Source organism: Bos indicus x Bos taurus, chromosome 16 (assembly GCF_003369695.1).
Source record: "Bos indicus x Bos taurus breed Angus x Brahman F1 hybrid chromosome 16, Bos_hybrid_MaternalHap_v2.0, whole genome shotgun sequence".
NCBI classification, from domain to species: domain Eukaryota; kingdom Metazoa; phylum Chordata; class Mammalia; order Artiodactyla; family Bovidae; genus Bos; species Bos indicus x Bos taurus.
In genome coordinates, this window is record NC_040091.1 from 42,137,455 (window position 1) to 42,153,090 (window position 15,636).

Consider the following 15,636-nt stretch of genomic DNA (forward strand, 5'->3'; position numbering starts at 1 on the left):
CAAAGTCCAAGCTGCCTACCACGTATTTACACTGTCCTAGGAGTGGAATGAGCCCAAATCAAAAGTTGGAATACCTACCTCCCACTTCTCAGGTCATCACTGCTCCCTAGTCCCGAGAGACTTTGCTGAGACCTTGCAGATGATGCCCCGAAGTCTACCAAGCCACAAAGGTGTTGACCAGCTGGTAGCGCTTCCTCCTTCGAGACTCAGCCTTGTGTGGCCACCTCAAACCACCTAGGAGGTGGGCAAGTTGGGCAAAGGGACAAAAGGGGGGTTGATCTCCAATGGAGTTTGAAGGTTTCCCCTCAAAGAGGCCTTCTTTATTGCCTGGGCAGGGGAAATTAGCTCTCCCAAGATACTCTTTACCTTACTACCTTGTTTTATTTTCCTCAAGATCCTTTCACTCTCTGAAATAATATTATTCATTTGTTTTAATGTACATTATCTGCAACTCTCTCCCGCCCTTCGCCCCGGGCCCCAGGTTCATTTTTCACGACCTATCTTGTTCACTTAGGGATTTATTTCTTGCACAGTGGACTGAATGAAAAACTCCTTGGCAAAGAATAAGTGCAAAGCAGGTATCAAACAGCGAGAACATCACATCCTTTTGGGTTCAGCAATTCTAACATCCTAACTTGCAGAAAAGAGCTAGTTCTTCAGTGGAAAAGTGCGAAGCAGACTGGCTCACAAGGTTCAGAACAGGTGGAAAGTAACCCACTCCTGTCCCTCCTCTCTTGTCCCCCGGCCTCTACTCCACTCAGTCTGGGGTGGAGAAGGCTTCTCCACCCGCAAAAGGGAGTCTTGAGCTCACATGCTGCTCCGCAGGCCGGGTCTAACCGCGCGTGCCAGCAGAGCTCAGCCGGGGCGATGGGTGGGAAGAAACCGGGAGGGGAAGGTCTGGGGGTGTGAGGGTGGAGCAGAGCCCGGCCCCGCGATCCGGCCCGGGTTTTGCATGCCACCCATTCGCCCGCTCTGCCGCGGAGAATTCCATAATCACAGCGGGCGAGAGCGGAGACTGGGAGCGAAAAATCCGGGATCCGGCAACTTTGGGCAGCGCATGCGCGCCCGCGGCGCTCCATCCCAAACACACACACATTTTTCCCCCGGACTTGGAAAGTCACCCAAAGCCGCCCCAAGTGCAGGTAAGAGACTCGGCGCTCCCTCCGCCGCGCCCCCCTCGACCCCCTCAGTTCCGCAGCCCTCCCGGGGTGCTTCCCCGCCTCGCCCCCTGTCAGGGTGCAGTCCCCCACTCCCGGGGCTGCCGCTTGCAGCCGGGAGCGGGCGAGCGAGCGAGCGATCGAGAGAGCCAGCCAGCCAGCCAGCCAGCCTGCGCGCGGCGGCTGCCACCCAACTCCGGCCGTGCGGGAGGCAGGGGACACGGAGGGCTGGCACCCGGGCGCAGGGCGGCGCGTCGCCCGCCGCGGCCAGGGAATGCCCAGCGCGCGATTCCGGGGAAGGAGAGGGCTGCTGCTCCTGGGGTCACTTACTCCAACTGAGGGGGCGGCGGGGTAGCGGAGAAGAGGGGGAGGCGCCAGGCGCGAGTGCAGGACTTTGCAAATAGGTGGGGGCGCCCCCCGCGGTGCGGGCTCGGGCGGGGGGCAGGTGCTCGCGAATACCCTGTAATCACTCCTTCCCCCTACGCTCCCCCCAGCCCCCCGAGCTGCAGGGGTTCGTGCGCTCTCCAGGGCAGAGAAGGAGGCAGGGGTGAGGGGCGCCTGGGGTGACTTTGCAAGACTTTGTTCAAGGGAGGGGGTGGGTGGGGAGCCCCTCCAACCGACTCTTGTGCCCCAATACTGGGGTGTAAATGCTACCGGCAGAGGTAGGCAGTGTTCACTGTGGGGTGCCAAGGGGTGCCTCCTGGTTGGAAAACGAAGGCGAGAGGTTGCTTGGCTGGGGGGAACGGCGCCCCCGTTTTCATTTGTGCCTGGGAAGTTTGTCTCAAGTGCGCTGCTCCGGGCGAGGCAAGTGGCGCTCCTCACTGCCCCCCACCCCCACCCCAGCCTCCCCGGGCGCAGGGCTGGCATGGCTGGGCACAGGGAGCCGGGGCGCCGGCTCAGGGCCGTGTGACTGTCGGCCGGAGCCCGCCTGGGTCCCGGGAAAAGTTCGGGGGAGTTGCCGCGGTTGTCGTGTGCGCTGGAAGAGAAGTTGCGTCCGGAGACTTGGGACGCCGGGCTGGCGGGCCGGTGGGCGGGTGGAGCCGTGAACTCCTAGGAGGCTCGGCCGAGGTGGGCGAGGGTCTGGTGGGGTCTGTACCCTCCAAAGTGGGCTGATAGTGACCTCGGGGCTCAACAGTTGGGGAAGGGGAGCCCTAAATCCAGGGGCGCACGGTTGAAATAGGCACCAGGAGGAGGACCGAGAATGGTAGCTTGTGGGAATACAGGGGGGCACCCAAGGGGAGAGGCCCGGGCCGCCTGGCCACTTGGGGTCGAGTTTCAGGGCAAAGGAGCGCGCGGTGGCAGGCGGAGGAGTGTCGGGGAGCGGGGCTCCAGGGGGCGCATCGGAATGGGGGATCCGGCCGGACCGACAGTCCCGGGGCAGGGGGCTGAGTCGTGCGCTCAGGGTGAGCCGGCCGGGCGGAGCGGCGGCCGGTTTATTTTTACTCGGTGGCATTTGCAGAATGTGCAGCTGATGGCCGTCGGCCGCCAGGAAGTTTTGCTTTCTGTTCTTTCTCTCTTTCCTAAGCCAGCGCGGCCGGGAGCGGGCGGGCTGGGAAGCCGGGCCTGGGAGGGGAGGGGGCGGCCGCTGGGGTGGCAAGGTACGAGGCAGGGTTGCACTGGGGCGGCGGGCGGGGGCTGGCCGGGCGAGGGTGGCGGGCGGGTTCTGGGCCGCTGCAGAGCTTTGGGGTGAATGTCTGTCCCCAGCGTTGGAAGCTCCTCGGCGAGGGGAACAGGTGTATGCGCCGTCAATCACGGCGGGAGGGATACTTTGGGGGCGTAGATTAAGATAATAATAATAGATTTTTCTCCAGGGGGTGGGCGCAGATTCTTCTTCCAAGCCATCCCCGACCCGGGTCCGGTGTTGGGGGAGGAAAGGAGTGCCGAGGGAGTCAGGGGGCCGCTTCACCCTTCCACACAAGTTCCTCCTGACCAGCCTCAGCTTGGGAAGTGGGCCCTGGGTGCGGCCAGGACCTCCTTCCAGTCACGCTGGGGAGGGTGCGGGCGCATGTACGGTGTGTATGACTTGTCCACCAGCGAAGCAGCAACAACACCCCTCCAACGAGCCTGGAGCTCCCCCAGACCCGGCTGGACCAAGGGGTGACTCCGGGTTATGCGTCGCTGCCCCGGCGGAGTCTGAGGCCACGACCCTTAGAGTGTGTGGTTGTCCCGCCAACATCCCGTACACTCAGACATAGGGACGGCGAGGGGGGAAAGGCCAGGGTAGTCGTAGGGTAAAGTTGGTAAATTTAGGGCGCCTCTAAGCTGGTACAGACGCGCGATGAGAGCGCGCGAGGGGACTGGAAAACGGATCGCTGGGCAAATTGGTGCGCCCCCCCCCCCCGCCCACCCCACGGCGCGCGCGCGCGCGCACACACACACACACACACACACACACATACACATACACACACACACACACACACACACACACACACGTCGCCGTCCTAAAGGGAGCTGTCCGGGCTGAGCAGGAGCAGCTGCGCCGGGCGTGGTGAGGGGGGTAGTTGGTCCCCGGGGGCTGCGCCCGGGCTGCGCTCCACGTGCCCAGAGGGGGCGCTGGGCCATTCGGCGCCCGAGCGCAAAGCTCTGGGTTTGCGCCCTGGTGGCGGCGAGGCTGTGCGTCCCGGGCGGGCGTCGCGTCCCGCGCCATCTCCGGCGATTCGCACTGCCTCCGCTGACGCCCAGCCTCTTTCCCACTTCCCAAACTTCGGCATTCTGGCTTTCACCTCACTGGAGCTCTGAGACTCTCTCCAGGGCAAGGTGGGAAACTTTTCCCTTCCGGGCAGCGGCCACCGTCTCTCTCCCCGGAATCCGGCGAATTGGAGAGATTGACACCACCACCCCCATCTTGTTAGCCACCTTAGAGGCGGTTAACGAGAGTTTATGGGGAATATTGTTGAACTTCAGTAATCAGGTTTCCAGCGATCTTATGCCTCCTGTTTAATTTATTAGACTAGTTATTTATTCTGTTGATGATAATCTGTTGCTGGTTTCTATGGAGATGTTAAACTGATCTCTTTCAGAAATCAAACTCCATATGCACTAAAACGTTTAAAGGGGCAGTGCCTCCCTCCTTTTTCCGCCCCCCCTGCCTTTTTTTGTTTTGTTTTTTAGACTTTGCACCTTGCAGACACTTCGCGTCTTTCTCTGAGTCTCGGTGCGTTTTATTTCCTTCTTACGAAGGAGAGGAGCCCGGAGACTCACGCTTTGTGGCAAGTACTGCTTATTATGGCTAGAAGAAAGCCAAGGCTTTGATCCCTAAGTTGCATCATCATTTAAAACAGATCATTTCACCACCACCCTCTTCTCCCCATAATATAAGAGCAAAATTCTTTCAAGATCAAAGAATCCAATCTTAAAAAAAAAAAAAAAAACACTATTGTTAAAAAAAAATAGGAAGTCAGTCAAATGTGAACCTCTCCTATATATCTGCTCTCCTTGTGTTTAAAGAATTTTTTAATAAGAAAAACAAAACTTGTAGCTCAGCTAATTTTTTATACTTATTAATAGTTTATCTTGCCCCCCCCCACACTTTTTTTTAATTTAAAAAGAAGTTCAAAGTTAGATTTCTCTGCCTGTGGGGGTTGAGGTATATTTGCTTCTCATTTAGATCCTGACCATCTGTTTTTGGAAAACTAGCCTCTGGGAAGAGGGGGAAAGGAGTTTTTAGTCAAACTTAATGGAGTACTTAAAAAAAAAATACTCACCCAAATATTTTAAAGTCTTCATTTTTCCACTTTTTAGGAGAATATCAGTAACCTCTGTCTGGTGTGTGAAAGCATATCAACTTTCCCCCCCTTTTCCTTTTCTCTTCTCCTCAGGTATTTTTCTGTAGACTTCTGACTTTGAAGGGAGTGGGTGCAGTGAATTAAGAAAGTAAGGCAGAAAAAAATTATCTTGGTTTGTGACACTCTGAAGAATTGCAAACCCACTCTGAACTCAGATATTTATCATGCTGACAGATATGATACAAAGCGATTGCATTTCCTAATGATCCTCTGGGACTAAGTTGTAGGTAAAACCATTTAATGCATTTTTAATATTAAAGTAAGGCCTGGGTTCCATCTTCTTGAAGGTGAGGGGAGTGGATGTCCTTCTCTGGAGCTGATGCTTTCAGAGTATACTGTTTTGCTTTTTCAACTCGAGCCCCCCACCTCCACTCCTTGATATCTCCACTTACTTTGGGGAGAGTTGAGCCTCACACAGGGCATTTGGCTTTATAAATAAATTTATATCTGGCCAGAAAGTCCAATGCTAAATAAGAGCACACTTTTGAAAAAAAGAAGAAAAAACAAACCTCAGACTCCACCCCTGCTATAGGAAATAAAACAGAGGCAATACTTTTTTTTTTCTCCTTCTACCATCCTGGTTCTCTTTTATATTATTTTATTTTGGAAGAGGGTGGAGTGGTTGTTACTTCTTAGCTCAGAGGAGAGAGGAGTCATTCCTGTTATTTCCCTCTTTGCTATATTTTAAAAATTTGTTTGATTTGGATTGCAAACAGAACAGGCTTACGGGTAGAAAAGAGCACTGTGGCTTTAAACTCACGAGTTTGCATATTCTCCTTGTATCTTTCCCCTTTGCTAATTATTGTGTTGTTTTCAGAGCAAATATGTCATATCCATGGCGACCGGGCAGGTTTATTGTCTTTCTGAAGCAATAGCTCACATAAGTAATTAATGACTTTCTTTTTTTTCCTCTGGCTTAGGTTAAACAGATCATTCAAGGAAAGTCATATCTCTCTTCTCTCTCTCTCTTTCTCTCGCTCTCTTTTTTAGCCCAGTGACATAAGAACATGAGTTAGAACAAGAAGATACTTTAACCAAGAAGTCAACAGCTTATTTTCCTCCATTTCTTTTAAAAGCTAAAGTGTCAGCTTTCAGACATATGAGGCTGTCATTCTTGCAGCCGAGAGCAGTGCAGTCCACGCCTGGGTTGGAAATTCATCTGAAGGTTGTACAGCAGGGGAAGTCTTGGCATGGGGGGAGTAACCTGAAGGAATTTGCTTTTGAGCTGGGGGGAGGCACTCCAAAATGAGTATTTCTCCTGTATTTAGCAGAATTTAATTACATTGTTTACAGGAAAGAATTAATGAGTTGGTAGTAATGTGCAGGCCCCCCTCACCCCCGCCCCCTTTTCCCAGTCTGGTTAATTGGAAAGACAAAGTTTTTCTTTTTGATTCACCTTGAACTTCAGCTTTCTCCAGTCTTTGTCTCAACTGCTTTTTCCTGGAAAAGTACCTTTTGGAATCCCCTTTAGTTAGTATTTCCAGAATAATAGCGGGGGGTTATTTTTGTTTTTTATCCCTTAGACCTACATGCAACTCGAAGCTGGTTTCTGCGTCTCAGGAATCGACAGCTATGGTGATTGACTATGACTTGGATTTTTAAACTTTTTTTTCCTTTTTTGAGGGGGCAGCTTTTGAGGATGTAAAATGATAGAGACAGCACATCCCCTTTCCGTAGCTAGTAATAGTATCGGGGAGGGTAGAGGCAATGTTTTCCTTTTTTTTTTTTTAAAAAAAAAAAAAGGAAATCACCATTTATGTTCCACCTTTTTCAAATGGACCTTTTGCTAATAAGAAGCTTTATGATGTCACCCCGTAACTTTAGAAATATACTAAGTGTCCAACTGATATTCTCCAGCAGCCCCCGCAATAGATAGACACTAATTAGGCACATTTATATGCTGCTGCCCCTCTTTTTGAAATTTCACATATAGCCAAGGGTTTGTGTGTGTCCTTAAGAAAAGGGAATGAGATAAAGAGAAAAGCATTTATGTTATACTTCTACTTGGACACAATTAAAAAGGATAGTTCCCCCATCTGAAGTAAGTTAAAAAAGGCTGTGACTCAACTGAATGAATCTTGAGGCTTTTGGCATTCACAATAAAAATAAAAAGCAGAAGAAAGATTTATTTGGGATCTGGTTTCTGAAGAGGAGAAGAGAAGGCCAGGCAAGTCTGATGCTAAGACTCCAGCGGAGTTGTAATTGAGCCCGTAACCTCTTGATGTCTATATCAGAAAAACAGACACGAGCAGAGGGAACGGAGGAGAGGCAAACAAGCCTTGTAGAGGAGGGAGTGCAGGGGGAGATTCACAGAGAGAGAGATTTAATTTATAGACATTTTAAAAACCGTAATTTCATTAGGATCTGTTCTTCCCCTTCTCTGAAGGGCAGCCCGGCAGACCGATAAGGCCGGTCCCTCTGCTGGGATGCATGGTGTGGCTGGGTGGGCAGGAACGTGGGCATCCTTGTCAGTTTCGAGGGAGCATTGCTTCCCCTCTGCCCACTTTCTGCTGGCCTCCTTATTTTGGAATTTAAAAGTCCCACATGGCCAAAAGTTAGCTGTGGCTGGCTTCCGGCTGTCTGGTTATCTCCCCTGTGCCACGCCGCTCTGTGAGTGGGTCTGTCTCCTGCTTGGCCTTTGGCATCAACGATGCGTCTTCCTTCTGTCGCCAGGCAGCCCGTGGTTCCAGCCATGCGAGACCACTGGAAAGGGGGGCACCCCTGTCTCTGCCCCCCTCAAGTTCACCAAGTTAAGTTGCTGTCGTTCGGAGGCCATGGTGTCGGGGTTGGGGGGGGGGCAGGATGCTAAAGCCCGTCGTAAATTCTGCAAAAATTAATCAACCATTTAAGAGCTGCACGTTAAGAAGGGTGTGTGGGCAAGCTGGGCCCTTCTCCTGCTCCCCCTGTTCAAAGTCCAGCAGAGCGAGGGGTGGCCTGGACGGTGGGAAGGGAAGGGGGAATTGTGTGTGTGTGTTTTTAATCTGAATAATTGAGAACAACTAGAGAGAGGGAAGAAGAGAGAGGGATTTGTTGAATATAAATCCTCAAGTGCCCTTGTTCCATATTGTTGGAATTTTTTTTTTCCCTTTTGGTCTGGATTTGTCCTGTGTGTCTTTGGTGGAAAAGACACGTAGAGAAAGAGAGCAGAGGGGGATAGGGGTGGGGAGAGAGAGAGAGAGAGAGAGAGGGAAGGATGGAGAAGAGAGAGAGAGAGGGAGACGTGTGGCTCCTTCGAAACTCATTATCATTCTTAATAAGTCTTAAGGAATAAAGGAGAGCATTGAGTGTAAATGCTGGGTAATCCTAACACTTCTCAAGGTGAGAGGAGTCTTGAGGACACAGAGAAAAGAGAGAGCAGAGGAGGGGGTGGGAGGGGCCCGAGCAGCTCTGGGGGAGTGGCAGGCCCAGAGTCTGGGGGACTCTGCAGGGGGCCTGGAGGCTGGGGTGGGGGATACCTGGAGGAACCCAGAGGAGACAGTTGTCCAAGACGACCCTGGGGATCTGCAGGAGACGGTGACCGCCTGGGACAAGGAGCAGGGGTGTTGGGAACATCTTCCCGGGGTCAGCCCTGCTGTTGGCTTAGGGCCTTTGCACCTTCCTGGGCACTATCTCCCCAGGCAGCTCGGCCCCCGCTACCCCCCGGCTTCAGGTTCCTGGAGAAGGCCCTGGGCTCCTGCTCTGGCTCCGGTGCATTGTCCGCTCTGGGAGGCGGGAGAGAGAGCCACTGCCAGAGCTCAGCTCTGGACACTAGGTGGCTTAGAGCATCTGCGAGGTTTTCCAAGACCAGCCGCCGCTGGCTTCCTCTCTTCTCCTGGATGGTGGGCTCCCCTGTGCCTGTCCTCTGCTGGGTCTGCGGGCAGCCCTGGCTGACAGGCAGGAGGGGCAGTGGGCACAGGCCCAGGGGGCATGGCACGGCTCCCAGGGCCAGCGATCCCAGTGAGCAGCTTCCAGGCGAGGCGAGGAGGAGGCCAGGGGCAGCTCCCATGGGAGGAAGGCCGCCGGTCAGGTCACTTACAGGAGGGCCAGTTGGAGCCCAGCCCTGTGTTCTCTGCCACTTGGGCCTGAGGCACTGCTGAGTCCCTGATGGGGGTGGGGTTGGTGGGGGGGGCGTGTCTTGGCTTCTTCCTCTTTTGAGTTCATGTGCGCCCCTTTGAGAATGTTCTTAATAAAAAAATCTCATCAGCACAAATACTGCTTATACTTTGAAGGATTTCACAGATCTTGTAAAGCCAACTAAGGACCCTCTAGGGTCCCTAGCTCTGGTGGGCTTCTTTCTCATGCTCCAGGACTGTAGGGAGGAAGTGGGCAGTGAGGAGGGCAGTTCTCACAGCCACTCCCACCCCTGCTGGCCTCAGTACCTGGAGAGCAGAGCCATGTCAAGCTGTGACACCAGGCCCCCGCAGGTGGATGGGTGCCAGTACTCAGGCTCCCATCTGAAGAGCCACACCTGCTTAGGTAGTTTTCCTCCTCCAGGCCAAAGGCTGGCTCCCCCTCATCCGACTGGCATTGTCCAGGATTCCTAGGGTGTTTGAGAAAGGGTCTTAGCCAAGGTGACATCAGAACCATGGATTGTTTTCTCTGGGGACAGAGGTGGGCAGGAAGACACAATTCAGGTTTGACTTACTGTAGTCAGGTTTTGTGTGTGTGTGTGTGTGTTTAAAACTCTGTTTCTTTTGGAAAGCAACTTCTGGGGAGCATGCAAAAGGGGGTGCGTGGGAGTTAGAGATGAAGGCTGATGACTGAGCTGGTGTGAAGCCCGGAGGGGGAGCAGGACGGGTTAATGGCGGGTGGATTCTGCTTTTCTGTGGTTTAAAAGCAGTAATGACCAAATTGCATGCCCTGCGTGTGCCTTGCTGACGAGATTTACCGAAAGGAAGCTGCACTGCCTCTCTGCTGCTGGTCTCGGGGTGGGTAAGCGTGTGTGTATGTGTGTGTATGTGTGTGTGTAAATGAGAAGACGGGGTGGGGGAATTAGCTCTGCCAGGCTGGCACCCTTCCCCAGCACTAATTGCTGGCAGAGTACCCACGGGGGCTGTGCCAGCGTCTCCAGCTCCACCCGCCCCCCTCGCCCCCGGGGAGCTCAGCTGTGCAGCTCGCTATGTGAGGGCCATTTCCGGGCCCACTAGTCCCGGAGGCTCCTTTGGGAATTTCAGGGAAATCTGATCCTTGGTTAGGGGTGGGGGGGGGAGGGCGGGGCTGGACCATGGGCCAAGCCCCAGCACCCCTGATCTGGGATGAGGGGACAAGGTAAGTCTTGGGTGGTCCAGAGCTCTGCTGAGGTCTAGTTGCAGGCATCAGGAGACCCCATTCCAGTTTTGATTCTGTAGTAAATCACTGTGTGGCCTTGGGCAAGTCATTTGACCTCTCTGAGCCTCAGTTTCCTCTCTTATCAAATGGCCTCTGACACTCTTGCCCTTACAGGGTTCCCCTGATTGTCGGCTGCACTTGTAGCTGTGAAAGTCCTTTGAAATAATTAAGCGTAATGAAGAATTTATCATGGTTGTGTTGTCAAGTGCAGGGTGCCCACAATGTCAGGGGAGCCGGTTTTATATAACATGGTATTAGTCTCAAAGGGGACCCCTGTGAATTCCATTCCAGAAAGCCTCGAGCCTGGATATTGTGTGGTGCTGGGCTTTCATTTCTGTATCAGGTTGTGATGTGGTTCTTTTTTTGAGGGGGAGGGTAGATAAGTTGTGTAATTCAGTTTTTAGAAAATGAACAACTAATAAAAAAAAGAAAGAAACTGAACAGTTAAACGTATCAATCTGAATGAATCTCAAAAACAATATTAAGACCAAAAAAACAAGTTATCAAAATCACTGTGAGCTTGGGGCTGAGTTGGAGGGTGGTGTTGCTTTTCAGGCAGTATAGGGGAGCCCATTCCGGATGTGTGGTGTGCTTAACTGTGTGGATATGTGGATTCATTGAGGAGCTGTGTATACTGTAGAGGATGCATTCTGGAGCACGCTAGCTGGGGGCCAAAATCGTGCCCTTACATTGCTTACTTAATTAGCCTGTGCCTCAGTTTTCTCATTTGTAAAATGGGGGTAACAATCCCTACCTTGTGGGGTTGATGTGAGGATTAGATAAGCTAAAATGCATGAAGTGTTTAGAACAGGCCTGCGTATTCTAGACTCACGTCAGGGTGAGTGTGTACGCATTTGCTGCACACCAGGGAGTAGATGTGAGGGTTGGGGGAGGTAGCCCTCTATGTATCTGGGGGCGGGGGCCCTGCTAGGAGTGGGTTACTATGGGATCAGTTGGAAATTCTGAATTTTGTGTTTTATCTATGGACTGCCTTGGAGTCCTCCTGATATTTTTTTTGGTGATGAATCAGAAGGGGATGAGAAGTAAGACTGTGCCCACTTTCAGAGTTAGATGCCCCTAGTCGGGGAGGGGTCATTGGTCTCTCTTTTCTGTTGTTGTCAGACTGACTGTTCCTGGAGCTGAGGGGGTGGGATGGGGGGAGGTCCATCACAGAAGCCGTTGGACATGGGAGGCAAGGGGGTTGGATGGGGGGCAGATCCTGGGAACTCACTCCGGGTGTCAGTGGCCTCTGTCTGTGTTTTCGCGGCCCAGGAGCCAAATGCTGAGTGCCGAGGGGTGGAGGGGCCGGGGGGTCTGCGCGTGCGCAGAGGCTCTGCTGTGGTGGAGACGTGTGGCTGGCAGAGGGTCAAAAGCTGCTGTTGGAGTTGGGCTGAGCCCCGTGTGAACTGTGTTTCTGTCAGCTGGGCGGATGAATTCCTCTAATTCTTTGTTTCCACGTCTGTAAAATGGGAGTTGGAATTCCTACCTTGTGAGAATTAGGTGAGAGGAGAGTGATCGTAGCTACTGCACGCTAAGGATTGACGTCCAGTACCCTTTCACGGACCGGGCTTTGCCCAGCTAGCAGCATACAGTAGGGACCGTGGGCTCAGGATCAGGTGATTGACAGGCCAGCCCCTGGCCAAGCCTAAGGTGGGCCCCTGGATGCCCTGAAGCTGGCTGGGGTGCAAGTGGGCCTAGCCAGGGGAGCTAGGGCAGGGGCATGATGTGGGTGGAGCCAAGGTTTCCCCCTCTCCCCTTCCATGATCCTGCCTGGAGCCGGGATTGGGGGAAGCACTCCCCACGCCTGGGCCAAGGTGGGGAAGGAAGGGCCCAGAGCAGAAATAGAGGAGGCCCCGCAGCAGTGACCTAAGGAGGCAAGGGCATGGGGGCTGTGAAGTGGGGAGCACTGGAGGGTCGAGGGGCACTTATGGAAGATGAAGTGTATGAAACTCCATCGGCCTCTCCCATTTCACTGTGCTATGCCAAAACACCCCGGTTCTTGTTTCACTATCTGAGATCTGGGAGCAGGTTAATTTCCATGACGAACTCCAGGCCACGTGCTCTGAGGATTTATCTAATTAAATTGATGCTTTTTTCTAAGAAAGAAAGAAAGGAGGGGAGGGAGGGAGAAAAAGATAGGGACAGAGGGAGGGAAGGAAGGAGGGAGGAAAAAGAAATAGAGGAACTGAAAGAAGGAAGGAATGAGAGGGAGGGGAGAAAGGCAAGAAGGAAGAAAAGAAAGATTAAAAAAAAGAAGGAAGGAAAAGAGGAAGGGAGACAGATAAGCTGGAAGCAGACCAGTGATTTCTGAAAGGCTGTGACAGAGTGGAGGAGATGCCTGGTGGTTGGGGCCAGGACGGGCTTGGGGGTGGGGTGGGGTGGGGGGCTTATTAATGGGCCATGTTTCTGTCTTTGGTTACTTTTTGTATATTTCTAACATAGCTCTTGGGTTCAGAGGGAAAGGGGTAGCTGGAGGGATTCTATTCAACACAGTAGCCACCAGCCCATGTGGCAACTTAGATTAAGTTCATCAATGAACTTGCCACATTTTTAAGTACTCTGTAGCAGGCAGTGGCTACTTTGTTAGGCAGCACAGAGAAAGAACACTTTGATTACATAAAATTCTGTTGGACTTTGCTGCTGCTGCTGCTAAGTCGCTTCAGTCGTGTCTGACTCTGTGCGACCCCACAGACGGCAGCCCACCAGGCTCCCCCGTCCCTGGGATTCTCCAGGCAAGAACACTGGAGTGGGTTGCCATTTCCTTCTCCAATGCATGAAAGCGAAAAGTGAAAGTGAAGTCGCTCAGTCGTGACCGACTCCCAGCGACCCCATGAACTGCAGCCTACCAGGCTCCTCCGTCCATGGGATTTTCCAGGCAAGAGTACTGGAGTCGGTTGCCATTTCCTTCTCCATGTTGGACTTTAGGAGGGTACTTAAAGTACCCTTACATACCCTTACATGTAAGTACTTACATCTGAGGAAGAGGGATACTCCCCTCAGAGCCTGGGCTAAAGGGATGAACCTTCAAGGGACAGTGATGGAGATAGGGGATAGGTGGCAGGGATGTTCCCACAAGTCAAAGGGGCCTCCCTGTCTGGAGCCAAGGCCTCCATGGTGCTGGGGCTGTCCTCTCTATAGACCCCATGCGTGTTTCCTCTCTCTCTGTCCGGGCAGGTGGGGCTAGCATTCAGCAGAGCAGGGTTAAACTCCTCCTCCCATGTACTGTCTTTGTGACCTGGGCAGGGGTCTCAACTCTCTGAGTCTGTGGAATTGGGCTGACAGTGGACAATGCCTGCCTGCCTGGGTCTTTGTGATAGTTAACTGAGCTGATGAGTACCCATACTTAACGTCTGGTGCTGGGCAGATAGCGAGCAAGCACTTGAGAAATGGGGACCACTGTTATTATAATCACTATAATTATAAATGTTGATATTATTTTCACAATGATTATTGAAGAGCTTTTGTGCTGCTAAGTTGTTAGGGACACTCCCTGACTAAATGCTGATTTCTTTTTAATCAACACTTTAACGGAATCCTCCCAGACTTCTTTCTTCTGGGACCCTAATATGAATTCCTTCTTTCCCTCTCTCCTCATCCCTCCTTTTTTCAGGCAAAAGGAAGAATTGGAACTGCCCCAGAATTAATTCTTGCAGGCCTTTGTAATTTTGAGTTAGTCACCACCCCCCACCACATCCAACACACATATAAATATGCTTATATATGCACACACACACACACACAACACTCTTCTCCATGGGTCAAACTACATTTTAAAAAAAGTTTTGGGGGCAAAGCTGGAGGAGTAGATGTGGCCCTGGCAGGGCTGGCTGGGTTGTTTGGGGGTGGAGGTGGGGTCGGCGGCCTCTGGGAGGGACGTGTGTGTTTATTCCTGGACATTGCCCAGTGCCCTGTGTGCTAATGTGGAGCTGAAAAGTCCCCTGCATTGTGCAGGCTCCTTTCCCCGTGAAAAGGCAATTGAGTCAGTGAGTTCCGAATGGATTGGAGCTGACAGTAAATGAGAATTTGGCAGTGGGTAGAAAACAAGCTCCCTCACCCCTACCCCCCACCTAACACACACTCACTCTCAGCCCTCCCTCAACTCCCAGTGCTTGTCTGGTTTTGAGAGGGGGTTTGAAAAGAATTGTGGTTCCTTTCCCTGTGTACCAACATTATCAGTAGGGGTTCTGCCCCAGCCTCCTGCCCCATCCCCAGGAACAGACTAACCGCCTCCTCCAGGTTGGTGTAACCCCACCCCTCACCCCACTCCCCGTCGCCTCCGTGGCTCCGCCAGTGATCCCGAACGAGTTAAGGGCTGAATCAACTCTAGACCCAGCTGTACATTTGACTCTGGGTTCCTGAATGAAGCGATGTGCTGTGCTCAGCACGATTGGAGACTGTCTGCCCCGGGTGGCCCACCCGGCCCCCACCCTGCGGGGCTCCACCGCCTTCCATGGGACCTGCGTACTGGCGGCTGGAGAGCTGGTAGCCCATGCTTCAGGGACCTAGTTTGGTGCCTTCCCCAAGGCCAGCCTCCCATCAAGGACGTGTTGTGCTGCCACCATTTGGAGCTGGCACCATCCCCGCTTTTACAAGGGAGGCATGCGATTTTGAGGGTCTGTATGTGCCGCAGGCCCCCTGTCCCATGTTTTCCCTCTCCACCTTGTCCACACCAGTAAATCAGCCAGTGGATATTTACTTGAACCTGGCTCTTGCCCATGGTCCCAGGTCCCTGGAGAGGCAGGGAAGGAAATACCACCATCTTGCAGACTCTCCTGCAGTCACTCCATGTTTGTAAAATGGCTTCCTGACTGTCCTCTCTCGGTGGAGCTGTGGTGTCTCTCCTCTTCCTGAGGGGGCAAGAAGGCACTCATTCTGGCAGAATTCCAGCCAGCTCTTTGGAGGTATGTGTCTCCTGGTGGCTGGGGAAGCCTCCCAGGGGCCCCTTTCTGGAAGAGGCCTGGTGGAGTGTGGCTGCTTTAGCAGCTGAGTTGGGAGAGTGGCCCCCATGCAGAGATACAGGTTCAGATCTCTACTCCCTCGTGTATCAGTACTGTTACTTTAGGCTCTTCCTTAACCCTGTGAGCCTCAGTTTCCCCATTTGTAAAATGGGAATAGTGCCACTGCCTATAGTACGGGGCTGCTGTGATGCGGTGACAAAAGGGAGCTGTTAGTGCTCCTCTTACTCTTACTATCCATCCTTCCCATGTATCATCAGGAAGGCAGGAAGGCAGAGGGCTCAGGCCTGTCCCTGTGTCCGGGCTCCAGGACACCCAAGGTCAGGCTGGAGCCCCGGCTCAGAGGCCATGGCCACTGGAGTTTTGCTGAAGCATACGCGCCAAACCAGCAGAGCAAACACATTGGCCCAGTATGGAGCCCTGGAGGTA

At 52.9% G+C, this 15,636-nt stretch overlaps 1 protein-coding gene across 2 annotated transcripts in view; it reads left to right on the plus strand.

Moving 5' to 3' along the window:
- The first annotated feature begins 1,040 nt into the window (after nucleotides 1-1,040).
- Nucleotides 1,041-15,636, plus strand: part of CASZ1 (castor zinc finger 1) — a 155,414-nt gene continuing 140,818 nt past the window's right edge. The window contains exon 1 of one of the 2 annotated variants that reach the window (XM_027564926.1): nucleotides 1,041-1,142. The gene's annotated coding sequence lies outside the window, so the exon portion shown is untranslated. The remainder of the gene's footprint in view (nucleotides 1,143-15,636) is intronic. The other variant, XM_027564928.1, reaches the window with a different exon arrangement.